The sequence below is a fragment of the Heptranchias perlo genome, chromosome 5 (assembly GCF_035084215.1).
Source record: "Heptranchias perlo isolate sHepPer1 chromosome 5, sHepPer1.hap1, whole genome shotgun sequence".
In the NCBI taxonomy this organism is placed as follows: domain Eukaryota; kingdom Metazoa; phylum Chordata; class Chondrichthyes; order Hexanchiformes; family Hexanchidae; genus Heptranchias; species Heptranchias perlo.
In genome coordinates this window covers 62036612-62050675 of record NC_090329.1, presented here as the reverse complement: position 1 = coordinate 62050675, position 14064 = coordinate 62036612, and the positions used below count along the sequence as shown (strand labels likewise).

Genomic DNA, 14064 nt, shown 5'->3' with positions numbered 1-14064 from the left:
TGGATGTCGTATTCAAGCTGTGGTCTGACCAGAGCACTATACAGTTTGCTCATTACCTCCTGTGACTTATATTCTACATTTTTGGCTATGTAGTTCAACATCCTATTGGTTTGTTGATTGCTTCTCTGCTTTGGTTAGACATGTTTAGCATTGAGCTGAGTAAGACTCCTAGGTCTCTTTCAACTTCACCTGTAGCTATTTCAACACTATTCATGGAGTATGTATGTGGTCTATTTTTCCTTTCTATGTGAGGCACTTTACACTTATCTGCATTAACTTTCATCTGCAGTTGTTCTGCCCACTTGCATTATTTTGTCCACCACATTCTGTAATTTCTGAGCTGCCTCTGCCGATTGCATTGCCCCTCCAAGGTTGGCATCATCTGAAAATTTGATTACTTTGCATTGAGTTTCTGAAACCCGGTCATTTATATAAATTCAAACCAATAGTAGTTCCAGCAACTTCCTCAACTCCAATACAACTCCTCCAAAGGGTACTTATTATTTCCTACCCTTCAGCCAGTTTTTTATCCATTCCCAGGTTTTTCCCTGAATCTCCACAGCTTTGAGTTTAATTAACAGCCTTTCATGTCGAACTTTATCAAAAGCCTTTTGGAAGTCGAGGTACACCATTTCATAGAGCTTACCACAATCCCCTTGGGTTGTCACTTCCTCAAAGAAGTCAAGAAAGTTGGCCAGGCAGGATCTTCACCTTCTGGATCCATGCTGACTGCTGTTAACTTGGTTATTGTTGTACAGGTGATCCTTAAGCTTATTCTCAATAATTGATTCCATTATTTTACATGCAATGGAAGTAAGACTGCTTTGGGTCTGTAGTTGCCTGTGTCTATTTTGCCACCCTTTTTGAAAATGGGCACTACATTAAGCCTGTTTCCAATCTATTGGTATCTCCCCAGTTTGACTCCCTCATAATTGTTGTGTTGTGTGGCACTACCACTGTGCTAAATGGAATAGATTCAGAACAGATCTAGCAGCTCAAAACTGGGCATCCACGAGGCGCTGTGGGTCACCAGCAGCAGCAGAACTGTATTCCAGCACAATCTGTGACCTCATGGCCCAGCATATCCCTCACTCAATCATTACCAACAAGCCAGGGGATCAACCCTGGTTCAATGAGGAGTGTAGAAGAGCATGCCAGGAGCAGCACCAGCCGTACCTAAAAATGAGGTGCTAAACTGATGAAGCTACAACACAGGACTACATGCATGCTAAATAGCGGAAGCAGCATGCTACAGACAGAGCTAAGCAATTCCACAACCAACGGATCAGATCAAAGCTCTGCAGTCCTGCCACATCCAGTCGTGAATGGTGGTGGACAATTAAACAATTAACGGGAGAAGGAGGCTCCATGATCATCCCCATCCTCAATGATGGCGGAGTCCAGCACGTGAGTGCAAAAAACAAGGCTGAAGCGTTTGCAACCATCTTCAGCCAGAAGTGCCGAGTGGATGACCCATCTCAGCCTCCTCCCAAGATCCCCACCATCACAGAAGGCAGTCTTCAGCCAATTCGATTCACTCCATGTGATATCAAGAAACGGCTGAGTGCACTGGATACAGCAAAGGCTATGGGCCCAGACAACATCCCGGTTGTAGTGCTGAAGTCTTGTGCTCCAGAACTAGCTGCGCCTCTAGCCAAACTGTTCCAGTACAGCTACAACACTGGCATCTACCCGACAAAGTGGAAAATTGCCCAGGTATGTCCTGTCCACAAAAAGCAGGACAAATCCAATCCGGCCAATTACCACCCCATCGGTCTAATCTCAATCATCAGCAAAGTGATGGAAGGTGTCATCGACAGTGCTATCAAGTGGCACTTACTCACCAAATAACCTGCTCACCGGTGCTCAGTTTGGGATCCGCCAGGACCACTCGGCTCCAGACCTCATTACAGCCTTGGTCCAAACATGAACAAAAGAGCTGAATTCCAGAGGTGAGGTGAGAGTGACTGCCTTTGACATAAAGGCAGCATTTGATTGAGCGCGGCAGCAAGGAGCCCTAGTAAAATTGAAGTCAATGGGAATCAGGGAGAAAACTCTCCAGTGGCTGGAGTGATACCTAGCACAAAGGAAGATGTTAGTGGTTGTTGGAAGCCAATCATCTCAGCCCCAGGGCATCACTGCAAGTGTTCCTCAGGGCAGTGTCCTAGGCGCAACCATCTTCAGCTGCTTCATCAAAGACCTTCCCTCCATCATAAGGTCAGAAATGGGGATGTTCGCTGATGATTGCACAGTGTTCAGTTCCATTCACAACCCCTCAAATAATGAAGCAGTCCGAGCCCGCATGCAGCAAGACCTGGACAAGATCCAGGCTTGGGCTGATGAGTGGCAAGTAACATTCACACCACACAGGTGCCAGGCAATGATCATCTCCAACAAGAGAGAGTCTAACCACCGCTCCTTTACATTCATCAGCTTTACCATCGCTGAATCCATCCACCATCAACATCCTGGGGGGTCACCATTGACCAGAAACTTAACTGGACCAGCCACATAAATACTGTGACTACAAGAGCGGGTCAGAGGCTGGGTATTCTGTGGCGAGTGACTCACCTCCTGATTCCCCAAAGCCTTTCCACCACCTACAAGGCACAAGTCAGGAGTGTGATGGAATACTCTCCACTTGCCTGGATGAGTTCAGCTCCAACAACTCCAACCAGAAGCTCAACACCATCCAGGACAAAGCAGCCCACTTGATTGGCACCCCATCCACCACCTTAAACATTCACTCCCTCCACCACCGGCACACCGTGGCTGCAGTGTGTACCATCTAGAAGATGCACTGCAGCAACTCGCCAAGGCTTCTTCGGCAGGACCTCCCAAACCTGCGACTTCTACCAGCTAGAAGGACAAGGGCAGCAGGCGCATGGGAACAACACCACCTGCACGTTCCCCTCCAAGTCACACCATCCCGACTTGGAAATATATCATCGTTCCTTCATCGCTGCTGGGTCAAAATCCTGGAACTCCCAACCTAACAGCACTGCGGGAGAACCTTCACCACACGGAGTGCAGTGGTTCAAGAAGGCGGCTCACCACCACCTTCTCAAGGGCAATTATGGATGGGCAATAAATGCTGGCCTTGCCAGCGACGCCCACATCCCATGAATAAATTTTAAAAATTATTGTCAGTGCCTCACAAATCTCCTTCCTAGAATCTCTCATCTCTTAAAGTGGTGGATGGGGTGCCAATCAAGCGGGCTGCTTTGTCCTGGATGGTGTCGAGCTTCTGTTTGGAGTTGTTGGATCTGCACTCATCCAGGCAAGTGGAGAGTATTCCATCACACTCCTGACTTGAGTCTTGTAGATGGTGGAAAGGCTTTAGGGAATCAGGATGTGAGTCACTCACCGCAGAATACACAGCCTCTGACCTGCTCTTGTAGCCACAGTGTTCTAGGATAAATACCATCAGTGCCTGGAGATTTATTTGTTTTGCCCATTTAGCCTGTCTAGAACTTCCATCTCATATATGGTAAATTCATTCATTATGCTTTGGAAGAGTGAATGTTGTTCATGTCTTCCCTTGTCGGATTTTGTCTGATAACACTCATGTGAAGCACGTTGGGATGTTTTGCTACGTTAAAGGTGCTATATAAATGAAAATTGTTGTTGTTGAATACTTGGAGGAAGTAGTCATTCAGAATATTTACTATTTTGAGTTCATCCTCAGTTTCCAGCCTATTGCATCTTTGATGGTTCTTACCTCTTCTCTGACTGCCATCTTTTACTGTTTAGCCTCAACTTATGCTTATCCTCAACCACTATGCCTTTTTCCCGGTCTCTCTTTGCTCTTCCAATTACCCTTTTAACATGTTTTTGGAATTTCTTATATTCATCCAGAGGATCCCCTTCGCCTTTCTCCCTGCAGGATTTGTACAAGACATTTTTTCTCTTAATCTCACATCCAATTTGTAGGGTCACAAAGAGCTTGTTGGTATCTTCTCCTGGCTCCACATCAATTTACAAAAATATAAACTTACCTTTTCGATGGCAGCTGTTGGCTAGACCACATCCACAGCTAGAAACCCCAATGCCTGCAGCCTCCGAGCAGCCCAATTTTTCAGAGGGGTCCTTAAGCAGGCATTAAACCCCTCATTACCATATGCAAGAGGTCTAATGCCTGTTTTAGGCAGCCTTGAGGCACAGGGCATTAGTGCCCAAATTAGGCCTGATTGCACCCGTTTTATGCTTGTAAATCATAATCTTAAATGCCACAAAATAGAATATAACATATATGTTAAGCTTATTTAATCTCCAAGTCTCCTTGAACTGCCCACATGCTGCAGCTGAGAGTACAGCAACTAACCTGCTTCCTAGCTTTAATAATGGTACTCTGATCCAACCAGAACGATGTGCATGCTCAGAGAACACTGGTGCTCCAATTTTCTCTTCCTTATTAGCAAATGCTCCCTACAGGCAAGCAGCTGAGATTGGGAACTCAGAAATGTTGGGAATTTCCTGTATCTGCCACAAATACCGTCGATGTTGTCTGTTTTTATTTAAATCAATGAGATTAATGATTAAATGGGCTGTGGATACAGAGTTTTGCAAAATTGGTCATTTCTGTCCCGTTTCTAGAAACCCCAAACAAAACAGAACTTTTCTTTGAAAATTAGTTGCATGTTTATGTTTCAGCTAAATAATGCTACCAAATGGGAAGCACCACCAAACAAGTCAAATACGTGCATTTTAATTCTGCAGCTCTGCTTAAAGCTTCTGATATAATGTTCAGATATTTAAAGAGACATTGATCCTCTTCTGAAGACATTTTGGGCAGTTTGGTTACTGGAACAGCCAGCTCTGAAAACATAATTTTGGCATTTATGCCGCTGGAAATGTCCAAACTCAGGCAGATGTTATTCCATAATTCAAAGCAGTGTTAAAGGGGCAGCATCTTGATGACAAAAAACGTAATCACCCAACCCGACTGACATTCTGCATGAACGTGGATTGATAGAGAATGCTGAGGTACAGCTCTTGTGTATAAATCAAAGTAAGCCATGAAGTTTTGAATTTTAACAGACTAAATGGATAGGCATTCTTATCTTTTTAGTATAACTTTCTATCATTTTATCACTGACATATTTCAAATAATCTCATAGAATTTTATTAGAGCGTGAGCCCATTTTAATGATTTTAAATGCCTATTGTAAAGCATCCCTATTTGAATTCTTTAACTAAATTTGTCTGATATTACTTATCCCATAAGGAATTTTATGAGATTTTTTTTAAAAACCTTGAATGCTGGAAATCTAACCTCCTCCCCAAAGAAGTGCTAGAAATGCACGGTAGATCAGTGACTGAAAGCGACTGAGGAGAGATAGGTACCAGGTGTGACCTTCCACTGGAACTGGTATGGTCAGGCTGTGGCAACGCCTTTTATAGGATTGACAAAAATAAGCCAAAGCCTGCACACAAAGGCAAAGAAGGTAAGGGTGAACAATTGGTAGTGTTCAAAAGGACTACTTTCATGAAGAGACATCTCATGGCCTCACAGCCTAGTAACAGATGCTGAAATAAGAAAGAAAGAACTTGCATTTATATAGGGCCTTTCATGATCTCAGGATTTTCCAAAGTGCTTTACAGCCAATTAAGTTCTTTTGAACTGTAGTTACTGTTGTAATGTCAGAAAAATGGCTGCTAATTTGCATACAGCAAGGTCCCACAAACACCAATGAAATGACTGACCAGATCATCTGTTTTGGGTGTTGGTTGAGGGATAAATAATTATCAAGACACCGGAGAGAACTCCTCTGCTCTTCTTCAAATAGTGCCATGGAATCTTTAACATCCACTTGAGAGGATAGACAGGACATCGGTTTAATATCTTGTCCCAAAGACAGCATTTCTGACAGTGTAGCACTCCCTCAGTGTAATAAATTGGATAGCCAGGTGGTGAAGGATAGAATACTAGAGACTGGTCTTCAGCTGCTTCCAAGCCTTTATTCACAGATATCCACATTACCCACTCCACACCCTAGATAAGCTCTCATATAAATGGATACAAGAGAGTCTGCAATTGGTATGCACCACCTGAATACAGTTAACAGTAATTGATATAAATCAAATGGATACAATTAACACTCAGTACTGCACTGAGCTTGCAGATTATGTGCTCAAGCCTAACAGCCAGAAACTAATGCAGTTTTTCAGCTGCTGGCTGATAGACCAGCTTCCTTATCCACTGGAGAAGGTCATGATCCCTGGAAAAAACTCATGAACAGCCAATTTAAAACAACTGTACAAGAGGACAGTTCCCTCAATATTTGGAAAAACAAAGCTGCTTTGCCAGTCCAAGTCAGGTGTGGGTGATTCAAATACTTTGTTTCTTAAGGCCAAGAACATGTTTGCCATCACTTCTGAAGACAGGCTTAAGTTGCTGTTGTAGACTGGCCGGCTGCATGAAATGCAAGTTATTATAAAATAGAATATTATGGAAATAGTGGATGCATTGGTTGTCATCTTCCAAACTTCTATAGACTCTGGAACAGTTCCTGCAGATTGGAGGGTGGCAAATGTAACCCCACTATTTAAAAAAGGAGGGAGAGAAAAAACAGGGAATTACTGACCAGTTAGCCTAACATCAGTAGTAGGGAAAATGCTAGAGTCTATTGTAAAGGATGTGATAACAGGACACTTAGAAAATATCAATGGGATTAGACAAAGTCAACATGGATTTATGAAAGGGAAAACATGTTTGACAAACTTACTAGAGTTTTTTGAGGATGTAACTGGTAGAATAGATAAGGGAGAACCAGTGGATGTGGTGTATTTGGATTTTCAAAAGGCCTTTGATAAAGTCCCACATAAGAGGTTAGTGTGCAAAATTAAAGCACATGGGATTGGGGGTAATATACTGGCATGGATTGAAAATTGGTTAACAGACAGGAAACAGAGAGTAGGAATAAATGGGTCTTTATCAGGGTGGCAGGCGGTGACTAGTGGGTTACCGCAGGGATCACTGCTTGGGACCCAGCTATTCACAATGATTTGGATGAGGGAACCAAATGTAATATTTCCAAGTTTGCTGACAATACAAAACTAGGTGGGATTGTGAGTTGTGAGGAGGATGCAAAGAGGCTTCAGGTGATTTACACAAGTTGAGTGGGTGGGCAAATACATGGCAGATGCAGTATGATGTGGATAAATGTGAAGTTATCCACATCGGGAGGAAAAACAGAAAGGCAGAGTATTATTTAAATGGTGTTGGATTGGGAAATGTTGATGTACAAAGGGACCTGGGTGTCCTTGTACACCAGTCACTGAAAGCAAACATGCAGGTGCAGCAAGCAGTTAGGAAGGCAAATAGTATGTTGGCCTTCATTGCAAGAGGATTTGAGTACAGGAGCAAGGATGTCTTACTGCAGTTGTACAGGGCCTTGGTGAGACCATACCTGGAGTATTGTGTGCAGCTTTGGTCTCCTTACCTAAGAAAGGATATATTTGCCATAGAGGAAGTTCAGCGAAGGTTCACCAGCTGATTCCTGGGATGGGAGGACTGTCGTAAGAGGTGAGATTGGGTCGACTTGGCCTGTATTCACTAGAGTTTAGAAGAATGAGAGGGGATCTCATTGAAACATATAAAATTCTGACAGGGCTAGACAGACTAGATGCAGGGAAGATGTTTCCCCTGGCTGGGGGGTCCAGAACGAGGGGGTCACAGTCTCAAGATACAGGGTAGGACATTTAGGACTGAGATGAGGAGAAATTTCTTCACTCAGAGGGTGGTGAACCAGTGGAATTCTCTACCACAGAAGGCTGTGAAGGCCAATTCATTGAATATATTTAAGAAGGAGCTGGATAGATTTCTAGACACAAAAGGCATCAAGGGGTATGGGGAAAGAGCAGGAATATGGTATTGAGATAGAGGATCAGCCATGATCATATTGAATGGTGGAGCAGGCCCGAAGGGCCGAATAGCCTACTCCTGCTCCTATTTTTCTTAATTTCTATGTTTCTATAACCCCTTTAGCTGGTGCAAAAATCTTTAACAGCACTTCATTTATTTTTACTTGCTTTTCTTTTGTCACTTTGGCTCTAAATCTGTGCCAAAAGCCTGTCACTGGCTCCTTCTCCTTTCCAAAATCTCTTGGGGGAAAAAGTATGTCTTCCCACTTCAAGATCACATGAAAATGCGTGTTTGTGAGTGCGTGAGGATTCCAGGTGCAGAAGAGAGGACAGATTTCATTTTCTGTGTCAGGCATGTTGCAGGGATGCAGTATTATTGAGTCTGGTATGTCTCACTGTAAGAATGTAAGCACACAAGTTAATCTTTTCACAAAGTACTAAAGGCTAACCATATATGTTTTTTCACCTAGATTGGAGCATGACATAAAGAAGCTGAAGGCAGACCTACAAACCTCTAGGCAATTTGAACAGGAGCTCCGCAGTCAGGTCAATGTACTGACCAACAGCAAACAAAAAATACGGTCTGAACTTGTTCAGCTTCGACAAGAAAATGAGCTTTTACAGACCAGGTAGGAATCGTATCAATGCACAGCACTGAAAGTTTGGCATTATTTAGTCAGCAGTCTTTCTCATTTTAAATGGACAACAGTAGGCATTTTATAATATTAGAGTAACGGTTGTGTTTCACTTTACTTTAAGAATGCATTGTGCTTTGCAAGCAAAACAGAAAGACAAACAGAACATCACCTACTTAGAGAAAAAGCTAAGAGCAGAACTGGAGGGTCGAGCTCTGCTGGAGAAGCAGCTAATGGACGCAAAGAGGAGGAAAACAGATGAAACTGCAGTTATTGCTCGGGCCGTCTCACTCAATGCATCCATCAGGTATTGCTGTGCTGTGTATGCCTCATGCAATGTACAGGCTAGTTATGGGATGGCTACAACAGTTATGGTCAGCAATCATTTTTTTACACCCCCTATTAGTTCTGAAAACTCCCAAATCAACAGGAAGCTGCAGTTTGGATTGTTGAACCTGATGGAAGTTTATACACTAAATTATGTATATGTACTTGACTCATACTAAGCACAAAGTCGAGGTGTATTCTATTCCACTAGATTTTCATCCCTTAATAAATTTACCACGTGCAAAAAGAGGAGTTTAACATTATAAACTGAAGGCCTATTTTAACTTCGGACCAGTTTTTGGCGGGTGAGTAGTAGTGTGAGTTAGAAACTCACCCGCAGCTCCAGAAATGAGGCCCGGGATATTTTAACTCCTGAGCCTCATTTAAATCCTGCCATCCGACTTCCCACCCGCTCCAGTTGGGATGGGGACAGGAGGTTGCGATAAAATTGAGGGGCTCAGAGACCACCTGCCGTGACCAGGTAGAAGGTGGGATCGGCTGCCGGGGCCTGCTCCTACTGGCCAGTCGGATAAGGTTAAGATCATCCCCTGAGCGACCCTAAACCTCTCCGCCTCTCCATCTCTCTCTCCTCCCGTAAGAGTCTCCTTAAAAACTACCTCTTTGACCAAGCTTTTGGTCACCTGTCACCTGGCCTTCTTTGTCTTGGTGTCAATTTTAGTCTGATTACGCTTCTGTGAATCGCCATGGGACGTTTTACTACATTAAAGAGGCTATATAAATGCAAGTTGTTGTTATTGTTTTCCTTCATTCCTAATGAGTGGGGGGAGGAGAAATTGATGTCAAAATTTGCCAACCAACTTTATACCATGTAGAAAAAAGAAGATAAATATAAGCATAAAATCTAAATTACCTTATTAATATATATGTATATTTGGATTAAAATGTTCATGTTGAAGCTATCTTGGAGGAGGTAGCGGTAGGTAGCGTGATGTGCTATTACCCCTCGCCCAATGACCCCCTGCGCAGGCAGGACGCAAGTTTAGGCCCATCCGAGGACTCACCCGCAATCAGCGTTCCATTCCGGGCCTTGCACGTGGAATCAATGCAATTCGCTCTTTGCACCACCAGGGGGAGCTCGATCTCTTAAAGGGAGGATATTTCGTAGAAATCTCTTAAAGGTAGCTGGTACCTGTTATTTGCTGAAAATAACAGTCTACTGTCTGCACGGAGTCTGAACGGAGATCAGACATCGCACACATAAAATACAGATGCAGGTCCCATCCCTATGTTTACACACTGATGAATTATGTTAAAACATTGAATAAAGGTTGTGCATTACTAAATCCCACATCCTCCAATCTGCACGCCAGACCTCACCAATCTGCCGATCTGAGTTGGTACCAGGCCTGCGAGAGTGCGTGCACCAAGGTTCTCTGCTGATGCACTAGAGACCTTGGTGCAAGAGGTGGACAGAAGGAGGCACACCCTATATCCGCAGGGGGGTGGGGGGGAGCAAAAGGCCCTCTAGACATATATCCAAAAGGCAGTGGGAGGCAGCAGGGGACGAAGTCAATGCCAAGCGCACAGCATCATGAACATGGATGCAACGCAGGAAGAAGTTCAATGCTTTGACATGAGTGGTCAAGGTGATTGAGGTCAACTGTCAAGTGGCGTCTCCTACCAACTGCACCACACACTACACCCCCCATTCCCCACATACCAACAAACTCACTCTTTCCATCAGTATTCAACTCTTCCAACCAGATGCTTCCTCTCACCTTGCGTATTACCATTGTTTCAAGACGCCCACCCACAACTCACAGGCCACACACACTGGCAGCTACTCAACCATGACGGGCACATCACCCAGACACACGTCCCACTTTCTTGCAGGAGAAGGTGGCGCATATCAAGAGGCAACAAGTGGCAGTGGCATTTAGCCCCCTGAGCCTGTTCCACCATTCAATGAGATCATGGTGGACCTGTGATCTAACTCCATATACCCGCCTTAGCCCCATATCCCTTAATACCCTTGGTTCACAGAAATCTATCAATCTCAGATTTAACATTCACATGTGAGCTAGCATCAATTGCTGACTGCAAACGAGCGTTCCAAACTTCTCCCACCTTTTGCGTGTAGAAGCATTTCCTAACTTCACTCCTGCACGTCCTGGCTCTAAATGTTAGGATATGTTCCCTAGTCCCAGTATTCAAGTATAGGAGCCCTCCAAAAACAGATACAAATGTCTCGGCAGCCAGAAGCAATAATCCAGCCACTAACATGTAAATCCTGCATGGTCCCTTCAAATAGCGCTGGTGGGGGGGTCCTTCAGGCACACTAAGACACATTCAGATGGTCGGGGTTAAGACTGTGCGTTGAGTTGAGTGTTAAGTCCCAAAATGGTGCCTATCACTTTAAATCAGCGTTGCACACTGATTGAAGCCATTTCCTCTCTACTTCACATGAGTCCAGCGTTCGTTATCTGCACCTGCGCTAATTCCTAGATGGAGTCTGGCGCACGTAATGCAGGAAAAGACACCATCTTGGGTGTCAGAGAGGCCGTGTAGCGCCGAAACAACAGGCTCTACATGGCCCAATTGAGCGCCCTATATATTTTCCCCAATTAGATAGAGAGAATTATCTTGTCACCACCAAAAGGTAGCATAAGTTAATTTTTTTCAAAAAATATACTTTATTGATAAAATTTGCAGCAATACATACAATACAGTTGTCATATCACATTCCAAACGTACACAATACAGATTATACAATTTGCAGGTTACATCAAGTACAGTTCAATGAACACATTGGACATAATTACAGTTCATGACACTCGAGGGTGCCTCATTGCAATACACTCAATACACATTTTTGATAACAGGTACGTTACAGATTCTTTACAGGTTCATTACAGATTCATTACAGTTACATTACATCAGTTAGAATTTTACATTCTGCCCGAGGGGGTTTTTCCCTGATTGCAGCCCCTCGGTATACAATGGCGGGAAGGCTCTAAACGGTTGCCTTTCCCCACAGAGCCTTTGCGGCGGCCGCACCCATCCTCAGTGCATCCCTCAGCACGTAGTCCTGGACCTTGGAATGTGCCAGTCCGCAACACTCGGTCGAGGACAGCTCCTTGTACTGGAAGACCAGCAAGTTTCGGGCAGACCAAAGGGCGTCTTTTACCGAGTTGATGGTCTTCCAGCAGCAGCTGATGTCCGTCTCAGTGTGCGGCCCCGGGAACAGCCCGTAGAGCACAGAATCCTGTGTTACGGAACTGCTCGGGACGAACCTGGTCAGATACCACTGCATCTCTCTCCAGACCTTCTTTGCAAAGGCACATTCCAGAAGGAGATGGGTGACGGTCTCGTCTCCGCAGCCTCCTCTGGGACAGCGCACGGTGGCGCTGAGAGTCCGGGAGTACATGAAGGATCTGACAGGAAGGGCCCTTCTCACCACCAGCCAAGCTAGGTCTTGGTGCTTGTTTGAAAGCTCTGGTGATGAGGTGTTCTGCCAAATGATATTGACAGTCTGCTCGGGGAACCAACCGACAGGATCCACCATCTCCTTTTCCCGCAGGGTCTCGAGGACGTTACGTGCGGACCACTTGCTGATCGCCTTGTGGTCAAAGGTGTTTTTCTGCACAAACTGTTCCACGAAGGACAGGTGAGGTGGAACGGTCCAACTGGACGGAGCGTTCCGTGGCAGCGTGGCCAGGCCCATCCTTCTCAACACCGGGGACAGGTAGAACCTCAGCACGTAGTGACACTTTGTGTTTGCGTACCGAGGGTCTACTGGTCTCTGTTTCCTCTGATAACAGCCAGTGAGGACAGGTGTTGGAAGCACTGTGCTATCTCTACTCTCACCCCTCATTGTAAGATATAGTAGTTATTTTAGTTATCCAGAATGGAACCAGGATTTGAACCCAGGGCATCACTGACCTCCAGTTTGGCACTCAACCAACTAACCTATTTGGCCTTTTCTAGTTAGATGATCTCATATAAATTTCTTTCAAGGCAATTAGCATGAAAACCATTAAATGGCTTTAAAAATTGGCTGAGAGTAATAATTATTTCAGATATTAAGAAGATTACTTCAGCGTCCTGTGTATTTTTTTGAGACATATTTTCACTCTTATGGTTTACTCCTTCCAGGGGAGACTGCACAGACACCCTGAAGAACAGAATGAAAGAATTAGATGCAGAATACAAACAGCTGCAAACAGAGCTCAAAATGAAGGATGAGCACCTAAGAAAAGTAGAGCGGGAAGTGCAGGTAAATAGTTCACATCAAACTTCAGAGTACTTTTTTGTATTGGAACAAAAGCTGTGGCCAGACACTAGTGCCGCAGTTAGACTGGTATCAGTTTGACAACAAATTAATCCTGCCGTTGCCCAACTTTCCTACTGATGCATTTTCAACAAGGTCATTCGACAGCAATCAGCTGCAGGAGCCCTGGCTATTTTTCATCTTCCTTAGGCTGAGGCTAACAGTTGTGCCCTCTCTGCTTTCCTGGCTGAGATGAACTAACAAACTCAGGACAGAAAAGGATTCCTAGTTTGTATAATAGTTGGTGCAATTACCCATTGAATCATCAGAAGTCCCAATTCTGCATGTTATTTAGCTGTAATGATGGAACTAAAAGACTCGAGCACAAAATTAAAATGCCCAAGGAAAACTGGAAAGTTTTAAGAAATTACAAGATTTTTTTCCCACTTAAAAAAGCAATCAATGCGATATTGATTAACTCCATTAAAAAAATATCGAATCAGTTTTCTAGCAAATTGTGCCACAAATTCACCACTGGAGGATTGAGGTGCACAACGATCAAATTTATAGCGTTCATCATCAGTATCGCCATTGCAGGAAATTCCGCCATTGTTTGAGTGCTGGGTGGTTCCATGGTTTGCTGCCGGGTGTATTTGCATTGGTAGAATGTTGGGTGAGACTGGTTTGCCCACTCTGTATATTACCATTATTTGAATCCTAGGTGGTGCTGTGGTTTGTTGTGTGGATGTAATAGCATTGGTTGAGTGCTGGGTGGCGCTGTGGCTTGTTGGCTGGGTGTAATAGCATTGATGTGGAGATGCCGGTGATGGACTGGGGTGGACAAATGTAAGGAGTCTTACAACACCAAGTTATAGTCCAACAGCTTTATTTGAAATCACAAGCTTTTGGAGCTTTCCTCCTTCATCAGGTGAGTGTAGGATTCCATAAAGGTACAGCATATATAGTCAGAGAACAATGCCTGGTGATTACAGATAATCTTTCCAA

At 44.2% G+C, this 14064-nt stretch overlaps 1 pseudogene; it reads left to right on the top strand.

Annotated features, from left to right (window-relative positions):
- LOC137321393 (macoilin-like) overlaps positions 1-14064 on the top strand; it is a 103651-nt pseudogene that overhangs the window by 79200 nt on the left and 10387 nt on the right.